At 48.5% G+C, this 11,276-nt stretch overlaps 1 pseudogene; it reads right to left on the bottom strand.

The window, feature by feature from the left end:
• Window positions 1-8,324: 8,324 nt before the first annotated feature.
• Window positions 8,325-10,405, bottom strand: LOC101275858 (transcription factor-like 5 protein; annotated as a pseudogene).
• Window positions 10,406-11,276: the final 871 nt, after the last annotated feature.

The following is an 11,276-nucleotide window of genomic DNA, read 5'->3' as shown; positions in this document are numbered from 1 at the left end:
CGGCTGGGCCTGTGAGCCATGGCCGCTGAGCCTGCGCGTCTGGAGCCTGTGCTCTGCAACGGGAGAGGCCACAACAGTGAGAGGCCCGCGTACCGCAAAAAAAAAAAAAAAAAAAATGGTAGTAGAAGTTTATTTGGATTCTGGGCTTGGAGCCTATGACAGCCATTTGGGGATCACTTATAAACTGATGAGCCAGCAGAGAAGCTGATCTACAGAGGAAAAGGAAGAGACACACAGAGGGAATCAGAAATGACAGGGAGGCAGGGAGGGAGGGAGGGAAGGAGTGAGAGAGAGAGGGGGAATGAAAGAGAGAGAGAGAGAGGAAGGGAGGGGCAGGGAGCCTCTGTGTCTCCTCTACACTTTCCAGTGTCCTGTTCCAGATTAACGACCCTGGGCTACATAACTCATTTCCTGGCTTAGGTTCCAGGAGATCTCTCAATTCCTAATTTGAAGAGATTTCTATTCCTTGAAGACAAATGCACCTTGGCTACAATATTATTCTTTGAGGCTCGGATTGAATGCCTCCTTGTGCAAGGACTCCCCCGTCCCAACAGTCACTGCCCTTGGCTGTCTCCTCTCTTGACTCTAGGCTCCTCCAGGTCAGGGGCTTGTTCTACATTTCTTTGTATTCTCAGCACCCAGCACAGAGCTCGCTAAGTATCTGTTGCCCTATGTATGATTGTTGATTGAGAGAATTAAATATACCTTAGTGTTTTCAGCCTCCAGAAGAAAATTCCTTACCTTCGCATGGCTTTTATAGTTTATAAAACATATTCATCCCCAGGCTTCTAGCTTAGAGACGAGCTGGTCAGTGTAACTATATGTTTGTGTTCTTCTAGAATGATACCGACTTAGAACCGACTGCTGGGGAGGGCTTCTGGGGCTGCCTCTCACTTGACAGAAGCGGGCAATAGAGAAGTTCAGTGACCTGCCTGACGTCATGCAGTTGGTGACATGACTGAGACCGTAAGTCGGGTCTCCTGACCCCGAATCGGGGTATTTCCTGTGCTCGTAATCTGAATCCTTGTATTTATCTCCACCTTAATGAAATAGGTTGTGATGACCCCCCCAAATGCTAAGTCGATCCTTGAAGAAGGCTTTTTAAGGGCCACCTCTGAAAACCCTCAGCTTGCTGCAAGGACTGGCTGCTCAGCGAATCTAGGGCAAGGTTTTAAAGAACATCGGCTCCCTAGGAACTAGGGCGGCACTGCCGCTCAAAGCAGCACTTGTCTCCCTGGTTGATCTCCCGGGCTGTAACCCCACACAAAACCATAATAGTCAGGCCTCTGAGCTCCACGCTGTCCCCATTCCCCAGAATTCCTCCTCAACTCATCCATCGTATTGCCAAAGCATTCCCAGTGATTCCCACCCGACTCACCATTTCTTGGTACCACCAGGAATGCTAAAGGAAACACTCAAGCCCCAGAAGCAAGCGTCGTATTTCCCTGCTTCTGTTAGCCGCTCCTTCCCACCCCCCGGCATTAACATGTGGGATGTCTAGTCCTCAAACTGTTACCCTTTAATCAATACGCTCCTGATAAGAGAACAATTCTCTACAGAATTTTAAGTGGAGTCTACAAATTCTAAGTGCTCACATTAGTGGATTTTTTCCTACATATAGGATATTACACTACTAGGAATATACATATTAAACCAGTAGTCTGGGTATATTCCAATTACTAATGTGATTAAAACCATTGTGTCATTTTGGAAATGCTGCCAAGTTTGTCAAAGAAAATGGCTTATCCTCGGGGCTTCCCTGGTGGTCCAGTGGCTAAGACTCCACGCTCCCAATGCAGGGGGCGTGGGTTGATCCCTGGTCAGGGAACTAGATCCCACATGCCATAATGAAAGATCCCGCACGCTGCAACTAAGACCCGGCACAGCCAAATAAATAAATAAATAAATAGCCCCCCCATCCCCCGCAAGAAAAAGGCTAATTCTCTTATTCTGCACTCAGTCCTCCATGGCAGGCCAGTATGTGTGATTTTTGACAAATGCAGAATGTCCTTTGAAGCCCTCTACAACGGGGGAAAAAAGTCCCCAAATTATGAGAAATACTTTTTTATGCTCCACAAAGGCAACTACCTTTATTTTTGTATTTATGCGAAATTCATGTAACACAATGTTAATCATTTTATGGTGAACAATTCAGTGGCATTTAGTACATTCACAATGTTGTGCAAATACCACCTCTGTTTAGTTCTAAACAATTTTCCTCGCCCCCAAAAGGTAATAGCAGGTCCATTAAGCAGCTGCTCCCCGTTTCCTTCTCCCTCTAGCCCCTGGCAGCCGCCAATCTGCTTTTTTGTCTCTGTGGGCTTGCCTAGCCTGGGCATTTCATACCCGTGTAATCATAGCACATGTGGCTTTCTCTGCCTAGCTCCTTTCACCTAGCGTGAGGCTCTCAAGGCTCACCCACACTGCAGCAGATATCAGCGCTTCACCTTTTATAGCTGAGTAAGTTTCCGTTGTATGCGTGTACGGAGCCTGTCTGAACTCGAGGGGACAAGACACAGACCTCAGCTGTCTATGGGAGGAGTGTCAAAGAATTTGTGGCCATCTTTAAAGCACCACAATAAGTAAAATGAAATCCTTTTTTTCTCTTGCACTTTTTGGGGGGGGGGGTGCTGGAGGGCGTTGCTGAGCGTAGCTAGTTGAATTTGCACAGTCTCAGTGTGACTAAGTGGGCCTCCACTGTACTTCGAATCATGGCTTCTCCGCACTGAGGGCCTCCTATAGGCCAGGCACCTGCTTTATTTCTCATAATCACAATGCCTTCAAGTGTAGATGCTGTGCTATTTCACAGGAGAGACCCTGACAGGTTAAGGAACTGTCCGACGGCCAGGTAGTATCAACCACCAAGCCCCTGACGGCCACCTTGCCATGCTGCGTCTAGAGCTCATTCCCCTCTTGGCTTCTGCCTTTGCCCATTCAGGCTACTATAAGAAAATACCAGAGGCCGGGTGGTTATAAACAACGGGAATTTATTTCTCACGGTTCTGGAGGCTGAAAGACTGACAGCAGGTGCAGACATGGCCTGGTGAGGGCCTTCTTCTGGGCGGTAGACTCCTCCCTGCATCCTCACGTGGTGGGAGGGTCCAGGGAGCCCTCTGGGGTCTTTTATGCAGTCCCTTTCACCAGGGTTCCACCCTTATACCCTAAGCACCTCTCAAAGGCCCACCTCCTGATACCATTATACTGAGGGTTAGGAATTTAGGGGCACACAAACATTCAGTCCATAGCAACTGCTCTTCCTGGTCGCCTGACCTTGAATCCTACCCTGTCTAGGTCACAAATCTCACCCTGTCCCTTTCCTGTATCCTCCTTCAGCACATCAAGCAACAGTCACACCTCTCGGCCTGACCTCACCTTCTTCTCCTTCTCACCTCGAGCTGTGCCATCCAGCCCTACTTAATTGCTTCTGGTTGACAGAATATTCCAGCTCCCATTACAGCTCTGTGCCTTTGCACATGCTGTTCCCTTGACTGGAACGCCCTCGTTGTTTTTCTCCTTGGCAAACACCTACTTATCCCCCAAGTCTCAGCTCCTCTGTGAAGGCTCCCTGGTGCCCCCACGTAGAATCAAGAACTCGTTCCCGTGGGTCCCCGTGGGTCCCCGCGGTGCCTGCGGGGCCTCTCCTGTAGCCTTTGCCTTCCCATCTAGGCATCTCCAGGACTCAGCATCACGCCTGGCCCTGGGCCTGCAACACCTGCTCCTGAAGCGGCTGCCCCCTTGCCCAGCCCCTCGGGCCAGCCCCCTGGACGGTGCTCCAGATCTGCAGCAGGTCATGGGGCCCCGGGCCAGATGAGGCAATTCTGAAAGGCACACAGTGTCTGGGGCAGTTGTGCAAGGATTTGGTGGAGGAGGGGTTAGAGTTCTCCAGTTCTCTTTTGCTGAGATGCCGGATGTACATAATCTTTTCCTTTTTCTGGTAAAAAAAAGGACAAAAGTCTCTCCAGAACTTCGGACAGCCCTTGTTTGGTCCATTTCTTTTCCTTTACCTCTGTTTCTCCTGCAATTATTTTATCTTCTTCTCCTTTTCTGAGCCCTGGGTGGGGGAAGAGGCCCAGGTTGGAGAGAAGGACGGTGAGGGGAAGAAGCAGAGGGAGGAAAAACATTGTACATTTTTTTATCCCGAGAGAATTTTTTTGTCTTCTGGGATTCCCCTCTACAAACAAGTGCATGGAAGCCAACATTTTTGTTTTACTCAAGGGCTTTCCCTTTTCTTGGGAATTTTCCTGGGGCGGGACAATAGTTAAATGCCAGAGTTTCAGGTGGCTTGGCGATTGAGTCAACACCAAGTTAAGAGAGTGGGAACTGAGAAAAGAGTGTCTGAGAAACTTGCAGATAAAATTTGTTTCAGAAAAGCTGTTCAGCGCTGGTCTCCTTCCTGGGGTCCCTGCCCCCTTTTAGGGGCATACTCAGCCCCTCTAATGCCAGAGTTGCTCTGATCTAGTTAAGGAACACAGTGTGACTGTAAGGAATCTTATTCCTAGAGCTTGTCTCAGGCAGGGTGAGAGGGTCAGAATTTCTGAAAATCATTGCATTTCTGTGACATTCCTTCATTCTTGTATTTATTCAGCAAATATCAATTGAGCACCTTACACACCCCAGGTAGTGTGCTGGGCCCTAAATTTTCACCAGTGAACAACAGAGACTTTATTTGCCCTGTGTAGCTTCCAGGAAAAATAGATATCACCATATATCACACATACTTCCTGCCTGATTTCTGCCTGTCCTCCTTGAATTGCAGAGCCAAAGAACTTAGAAATGCCTAGTTCAAGGCATGTGTGTTCCAGGTGAGAGAAGAAAGTGCCAGAGAGTTCGATGATCTGCTCAAAGCCACTCCAATTGGTAAGTGGGAGCTGGGACTCCTACACAGATCCTTTGAGAACTAGTTCTGTGCTCTGGCGATGACCCCAGAGACTGAGAAAACACAGGGTTTTTTCCCCCTTAACCTTTGAGATACATGAACGTTGTAGCAAATCCACTTTCCTGATGTTGATTATCACCCTAACAGATGCTCTGCGGGCTTAGCATCTGTCAGGATGGTGCTTGCACACATCTTAGCAGGGCTGGTGCTTGCGCACACTAGGTGAACAGAAGTGGTCCGGACCCTATAGAAGCTGATGAGACTAATGGCGGTGACACAGGGCACTATTGTCCAAAAGCCCTGGGCATTCAGGGCCAGCGGTGCCTACCTGAGAGCGCTCTGGAGCCAGCTGGGCGCAGACAAGGCATGGAGCTCCAGGACTGAGCCGGGATGCCCCTGGGGCCGGGCCCGGGAGACAAGCAGAATGCAGAGTCTTCTATATGAAGAGGGCCAGGAGTCATTGCAAAGAAGAGAAAGCCAGGTCTGGTGTAAACCGCTCTGTTATAGGTTGAATTGTCTCCCTCAAAAAGGTGTTGAAGGGCTTCCCTGGTGGCACAGTGGTTGAGAGTCCGCCTGCTGATGCAGGGGACACAGGTTCGTGCCCCGGTCTGGGAAGATCCCACGTGCCGCGGAGCGGCTGGGCCTGTGAGCCATGGCCACTGAGCCTGCGTGTCCAGAGCCTGTGCTCTGCAATGGGAGAGAAAGGTGTTGAAGTCCTAAGCTCCCGTACCTGTGAATGTGGCCTTATTTGGTAATAGAGTTTGTTTGTTTTCTGCTTCTTTTTTTCCTAGCTTTATTGAGATATAATTAACATATAACATTGTGTACATTTATTTATTTGATTGGATACACTTATATATTGCAAACTGTGGTAATAGGACCCTTTGGACCCTTATTTCTTAATTATTTGGAAACAGGATCATCAAATGGATAATCAAGATGAGGTCAGTAGAGTGGGTCCTAACCCAATATGACTGGTGTCCTTATAAAAAGGGGAAATTTGGATGCGGGGACAGACCCACTCACAGGGAGAGTGCCGTGTGAAGATAAAGACAGATATGGGGATGATGTGTCTATAAGCCAAGCAACACCAAGGATTGCTAGCAAACCACCAGCAGCAAGGAAAGAGACCTGGAACAGAGCCTTCTTCAGAAACCTCAGAAGGAACCACCCTTCTGACACCTTGATCACAGACTACTAACTCCAGAACTGAGACAATAGATAGATCTCTGTCGTTTTTAAGCCACCCAGATTGTGGTATAGTTGACCCTTGAACAACACAGGTTTGAATGGTGTGGGTCCACTTATAGGTGGATTTTTTTCAGCAGTAAATACAGTATGACACGATCCCTAGTTGGGTGAGCCATGGATACAGAATGGCAGGTACAGAAAGCTGACTATGGGATTTTGGTCTTGGAACCAGTCTCCCGTGGATACTGAGGGTCGACTGTACTGTGTTACATCAGCCCTTAGCAAAGTAGTACAGGCTCCAACTGGAGTGAGCAGATTGGAGTGGGAGCTGGACGCTGCTTGAGAAATGCCCAGAGTCCTGGAAGAGCCATCAGGGATTCACACTAAAATAAGGAACATCATGGGGGAAGGGGGGAGGGATAAACTGGGAGACTGGGATTGACATATACACACTACTGTATATAAAATAGATAACTAATAAGGGCCTACTGTATAGCACAGGGAACTCTACTCAATACTCTGTAATGGCCTATATGGGAAAAGAATCTAAAAAAGAGTGGATATATGTTCACTTTGCTGTACACCTGAAACTAATACAACATTGTAAATCAACTCTACTCCAATAAAAATTTTAAAAAAATAACATCACTGGGTAAGCCCATGATTCTGGCCAAGGTCTCCTGCTGCTTCCAGACCTGGTCGGGGAGAGTCACAGACCCTTTGAAAACCTGGATCTCCTCACCATCTCTGCCCACAGGGGCCTTGAGCGTCTCTGAAGATCAGAAATGCCTCCACTTTATTGGGGGCAAAATCAATTTCAATTGCTGTCAGCTTGTCTTCCAGCTGTCAGTTTGGGCCAGAGCTTCATATATTTCCTATCAATAATTCAATTATATCAGCAGTAGAGGCTCCAGGGCTTCCCCGGGGAGCCAGCGAACACCATTCATTATTAAGCTCCAGCCTGGATGCCTACCCCGTTACTCCTCCCTTCCTTTCTCAGCCCTTCATTTTCATCTCCTTTTTCTACTCTTTCTCTGAGTCTGTTCCCCATAATCTGGTGTGGACACCGTTCAGATTTTGTACAGTTTTCCACACCCATATGCTGTCATCCTACACATGCAGAGATGCAAGAGTCTAAGAGGAAAGATGTAGTTAAGAATTCTTCCAATTCTTCATCATACTTAAAAAGGCTTTGTGTGTAGGAACATTTATAGGTTTTTGCTTGTTTGTTGCTCTTTTCTCCCCCCAAGATCCTTGTGAATTGTTCAAACAGGGCATCTTGGCCGGGCGGCTGGGGAGAAGGACCACAGGCTTCCTTTTGTTGGCTCCTTTGTACACCCTGATTGCCCGGGAGCCTCTGGTTGTGTGAGTGGTGGAGAAGAGGAGTGAGTGGGTTGCGTAGACTGTGTAGCGGCCACTGGAGAGGCGCAGGGCCAGGAGAAAGGGATCAACCGTGGGCTGGCTGTTTCCCACCTGGCTCCTTGAGCAGGACACAACCTTTGTTAGGGGCCAAGGACCAGCACTGAAGGAACTGGCTTCACCAGAGACCTCGTGAGACTCCGGGCTCGTCTCACACCAGGGATCAGTGGCCAAGACTGCACCTGGGGCAGCATCCGTGACAAGGCCAGTCAGCAGTGGCAATGGTGAGACAGCTTTCAGTGGCATCTCAGGCAGTGAACAGTAATGAGTGGGATTTGGAGCATAAGAGGAGTAACATTGGCCAGTCCATGGTGACTGCCAGAAACAGACAGTCTGGTTTGAGGGCACACAGGGGCTCCTACAAGTAACTGGGAGAATTGAACAGAGTGAGGGCGGGGACAAGGCCTATGGGCTTGCAGTCAAGCAGCTGGGGGCTCAGGACCACTGTATTTTGGAGATTGACGTTAATCTGATCTCTTTGGAACTCATAGTCTGTGGAAGTCTGCAACATACGACTTATATCCTAAATACAGGGTGATTAAAGAAACAATCGTTGGTCACTTTCACTTTCAAATATTTATGCTTCATTGTTCTGGTGATCTATAGCTAGGAAACAAAATGATATATGAAATCTTCAGATTAATGACTGGCCACAGTATTACAAAAAAAATAAAGAATTTAATGTACAGTATCCCTTCCATACAAAGGTCTCGTCTGATTTACCTGCCTCCTTTGTGTACAAACATTTAACTATCTCCCATTGACAGTATTTATTGAAAGTGACTGTATTGCACTAAAGTCTATTGGTATTATCTATTGTAATAAATAAAGGCACTCATTTGAAAAACTCAGTTCCAAACACTACAGTTTATTACACAGAAAGTAATGACTCTCTATGAAAATGAGGGCATTGAAGCAATCTACTGTGACAATATTTCATTTATGGACAAAAGTACCTTTAAAGGAGATCTCTGGAAAATTTCTAGCAGAAAGGTTTAAAATAGGACTGCATTTTGCAATACAGTTCTATGCAGCTAGAAATCATTACAAGGGGAAGCGATAAACAAATGAAATAAAATGTCCAAACTACTTATAGTTAAGAACAATTTAACTTGTTCTAGTTGCTAAGGGGGCTTATTTAAAATGTAAATAAAGTAAGTAAAAAGCAATGTACCTTCTAAGACTAAAGAAATTACAAAGGATGTTAATTTTTCAAGTTATCATGTTAAGAAAACATGATGGAATCAGACAGATAATTGAAAAATTACTTACTAATTGTCAAGATGTCTTCCTCCCCAAATGGTCTAAGAGGACATTAATCGGTAAGCATTTTGTTTTAGATAAATATTTTTACAAAATGTGCTTTCAAAGTCCCCACTGGAGTCCCATCAGCTGAATCATGTTCCTTTAGAGTTAGACTATCAGAGCTGAGTTCCAGGGTCCTAGGAAATGTTTATGGGTCACGAAGGAACAGCCGTTTACTTCCCAGGCATTAGTGTTCACATCCAGTCACTTGATCTCCATAGCTGGGCTACTCGGTACTCTCCTGTGTGGGACACATCACCAAGGAGTCTGGTCTGGTCTACTTTAGCCTTCAGCCAGTTTTACCGCAAAATACACTCTCAAATTCCTTTTTAAGAGAATCTCCATGTCTTTCCTGAATATATTTCAGGAACGCTGTGGTCCACTGCAGAGTCGTTGCCTTATCGGTCTCGGCGTTGCAGAACGGGACTAAAAGATTCAACTCATCACAACAAATGCGGATTCTGCGCCTTCTATCTCTTTCCATGCGGTTGTGCCTCTCCCTGCGCTGGGACCTGCCCCGCTGGGGCCCGCTCTGGGTCTGCTCCCCGAGGGTGGCCTGGGACGACTCCACCGACTTGCCAAGCACCCTGCGCTGCTGTGGAGCCTTCACCCACATTCTGGAGCTCTCCAAGGGCTCTTCGTTCTATGTTTGTGTCCAACTGACGTACCCTACTCCGACTCCTCTTACTTATTGCTTGTTTACATAGTGCTTCTCCTACTTTAATCCAAACCTGCTCAGGCAAATCTTGGATGCTTGGTAGCTTCAAGTACAGAACATGAGTTACTAGAACTCTGTGTTTGTGAAAGATTAGAATTTCCACTAGTAGAGCAACTATTTGCAGTAAACAGAGGGTATGTAAATTGCAGAGCAGTAGTTGCAGCAGCAGTTTTATTTTTCACTAATGTTGTACATTTGTTTTGTTGCTGATGAAGAGGAACATTCATTAATTCGGATGGATGGCGAATAAGAGTTACCAAATTGTTGAGCGCCATGCCCGGCTCGGTGGGATCCGCGCCGCGCGGGGCTGGCGCGGGCTCGGCTGGGATGCTGTTGAAGCGGTCCTCCAGGCGGACGCGCACGGCCGACTTGGCCCGCGCCTCGGGCGCGCCCTCCACGTTCTCCTTGCCGGCGCCGTCGGGCGCCTTGGGCCGGCGTGCGCCGGCGCTCGGGCCGTCGGCGCCCGGCGTCTTCTCGGCGGCGGGGAGCGCGCCTGCCTCGCTCAGCAGCATCATGCGCAGCTCCTGGAAGTCGATGTGGCCCAGGCACTGGTTGGCGCCTGCGAAGCCGCCATCGGCCAGCGCAGGCGGGCACAGGACCGGGTACACGGGCGGCGCGCCCCCCGCCGCCGCGCCCCCGGCCGCCGCGAAGACCCCCGCCTTCCGCGCCAGGAGGGCCGAGTTGAGGCGCGTCTCGAGCTCCTCGTCGGCCGCCGCCGCCTCCATGTGCGAGTAGAGGATGTGCTGCAGCTGCGTGTACTCGATCTCGGTCATCTCCACAAGGCTCAGGTCGGTGGTCGTGAAACTCAGCCCCGCCTCGCCCAGCGCCGCGTCCGCGCTCTCGGGGCCCGCCGGCCCGCCCGCCTGCGGCGGCTCCGGCTATCCGGGGCCCGACATGCCGGCGCCAACGGCGTGGGGCGCGCGGGCGGGCCGGCGGGGCTAGGCCGGGCGGGCTCTACCATTTCTTTATCTCTAAATTAAGGTAATAATATTTACTGGTATCAGAAAGTATAGGCTATTTTATGCTGCAGTAACAAAGACCCCCAAATCTCAGCTGCTTAATACCACTACAGTTTATTTCTCACTCACGCAAAAAGTCCAGCAATTCCATAGTAGAGCCGTGGGTCCAGTGATTCTCCAGGGCAGCTGTTCTCCATGAGTTGGTTCTTCTTTCCAGGGTGCGTTGGTCTTAAGGCACCTCTATACCAACATGTGCTTCCAAGATCACTGTAGCAGGGGAAGAGAGTTTAAATGCTTCCGTGCAAAAGTGACTCACATTTCATTGGCCAAAGCAAGTTAAATGGCTACGCCTAGTTTAAAGGGGGAAAGGAAGCATAATCCTCCCTGCCAGAAAGACAGGAGGACCTGACAGAGTGGTGAGCAGCAGTGATGTCATTTCACTACTCCAGAGGGTAGAGGCGGTGATTAAATGAGATCAAGTCATCCCTGAGAACCACACAGCCACACTGAGAAGAGATTTCTAGAAGGCTAGTTAGCCCCATTCAACAATTATTCCTGCTCCGTAACCTCAGGGACACAAATTTAACTGGTGAGTTACATTTGCAGGTTTTGGAACTTCCATGGTGTCTTAGTCCATTCAGGCTGCTATAACAAATATCACAGACTGAGTGGCTTATAAAGAAAATTAATTTATTTCTTACAGTTCTGGATGCTGGGAAGTACGAGGTCAAGGCACTAGTGTCTGGTGAGAGCCTGTTTCCTCCTAGACAACCGGTTGTCTTCTCACTGTAAACTTAAATGTCAAAAG

Source organism: Orcinus orca, chromosome 17 (genome assembly GCF_937001465.1).
Source record: "Orcinus orca chromosome 17, mOrcOrc1.1, whole genome shotgun sequence".
NCBI lineage: Eukaryota > Metazoa > Chordata > Mammalia > Artiodactyla > Delphinidae > Orcinus > Orcinus orca.
This window is presented reverse-complemented; position numbering and strand designations above follow the sequence as displayed.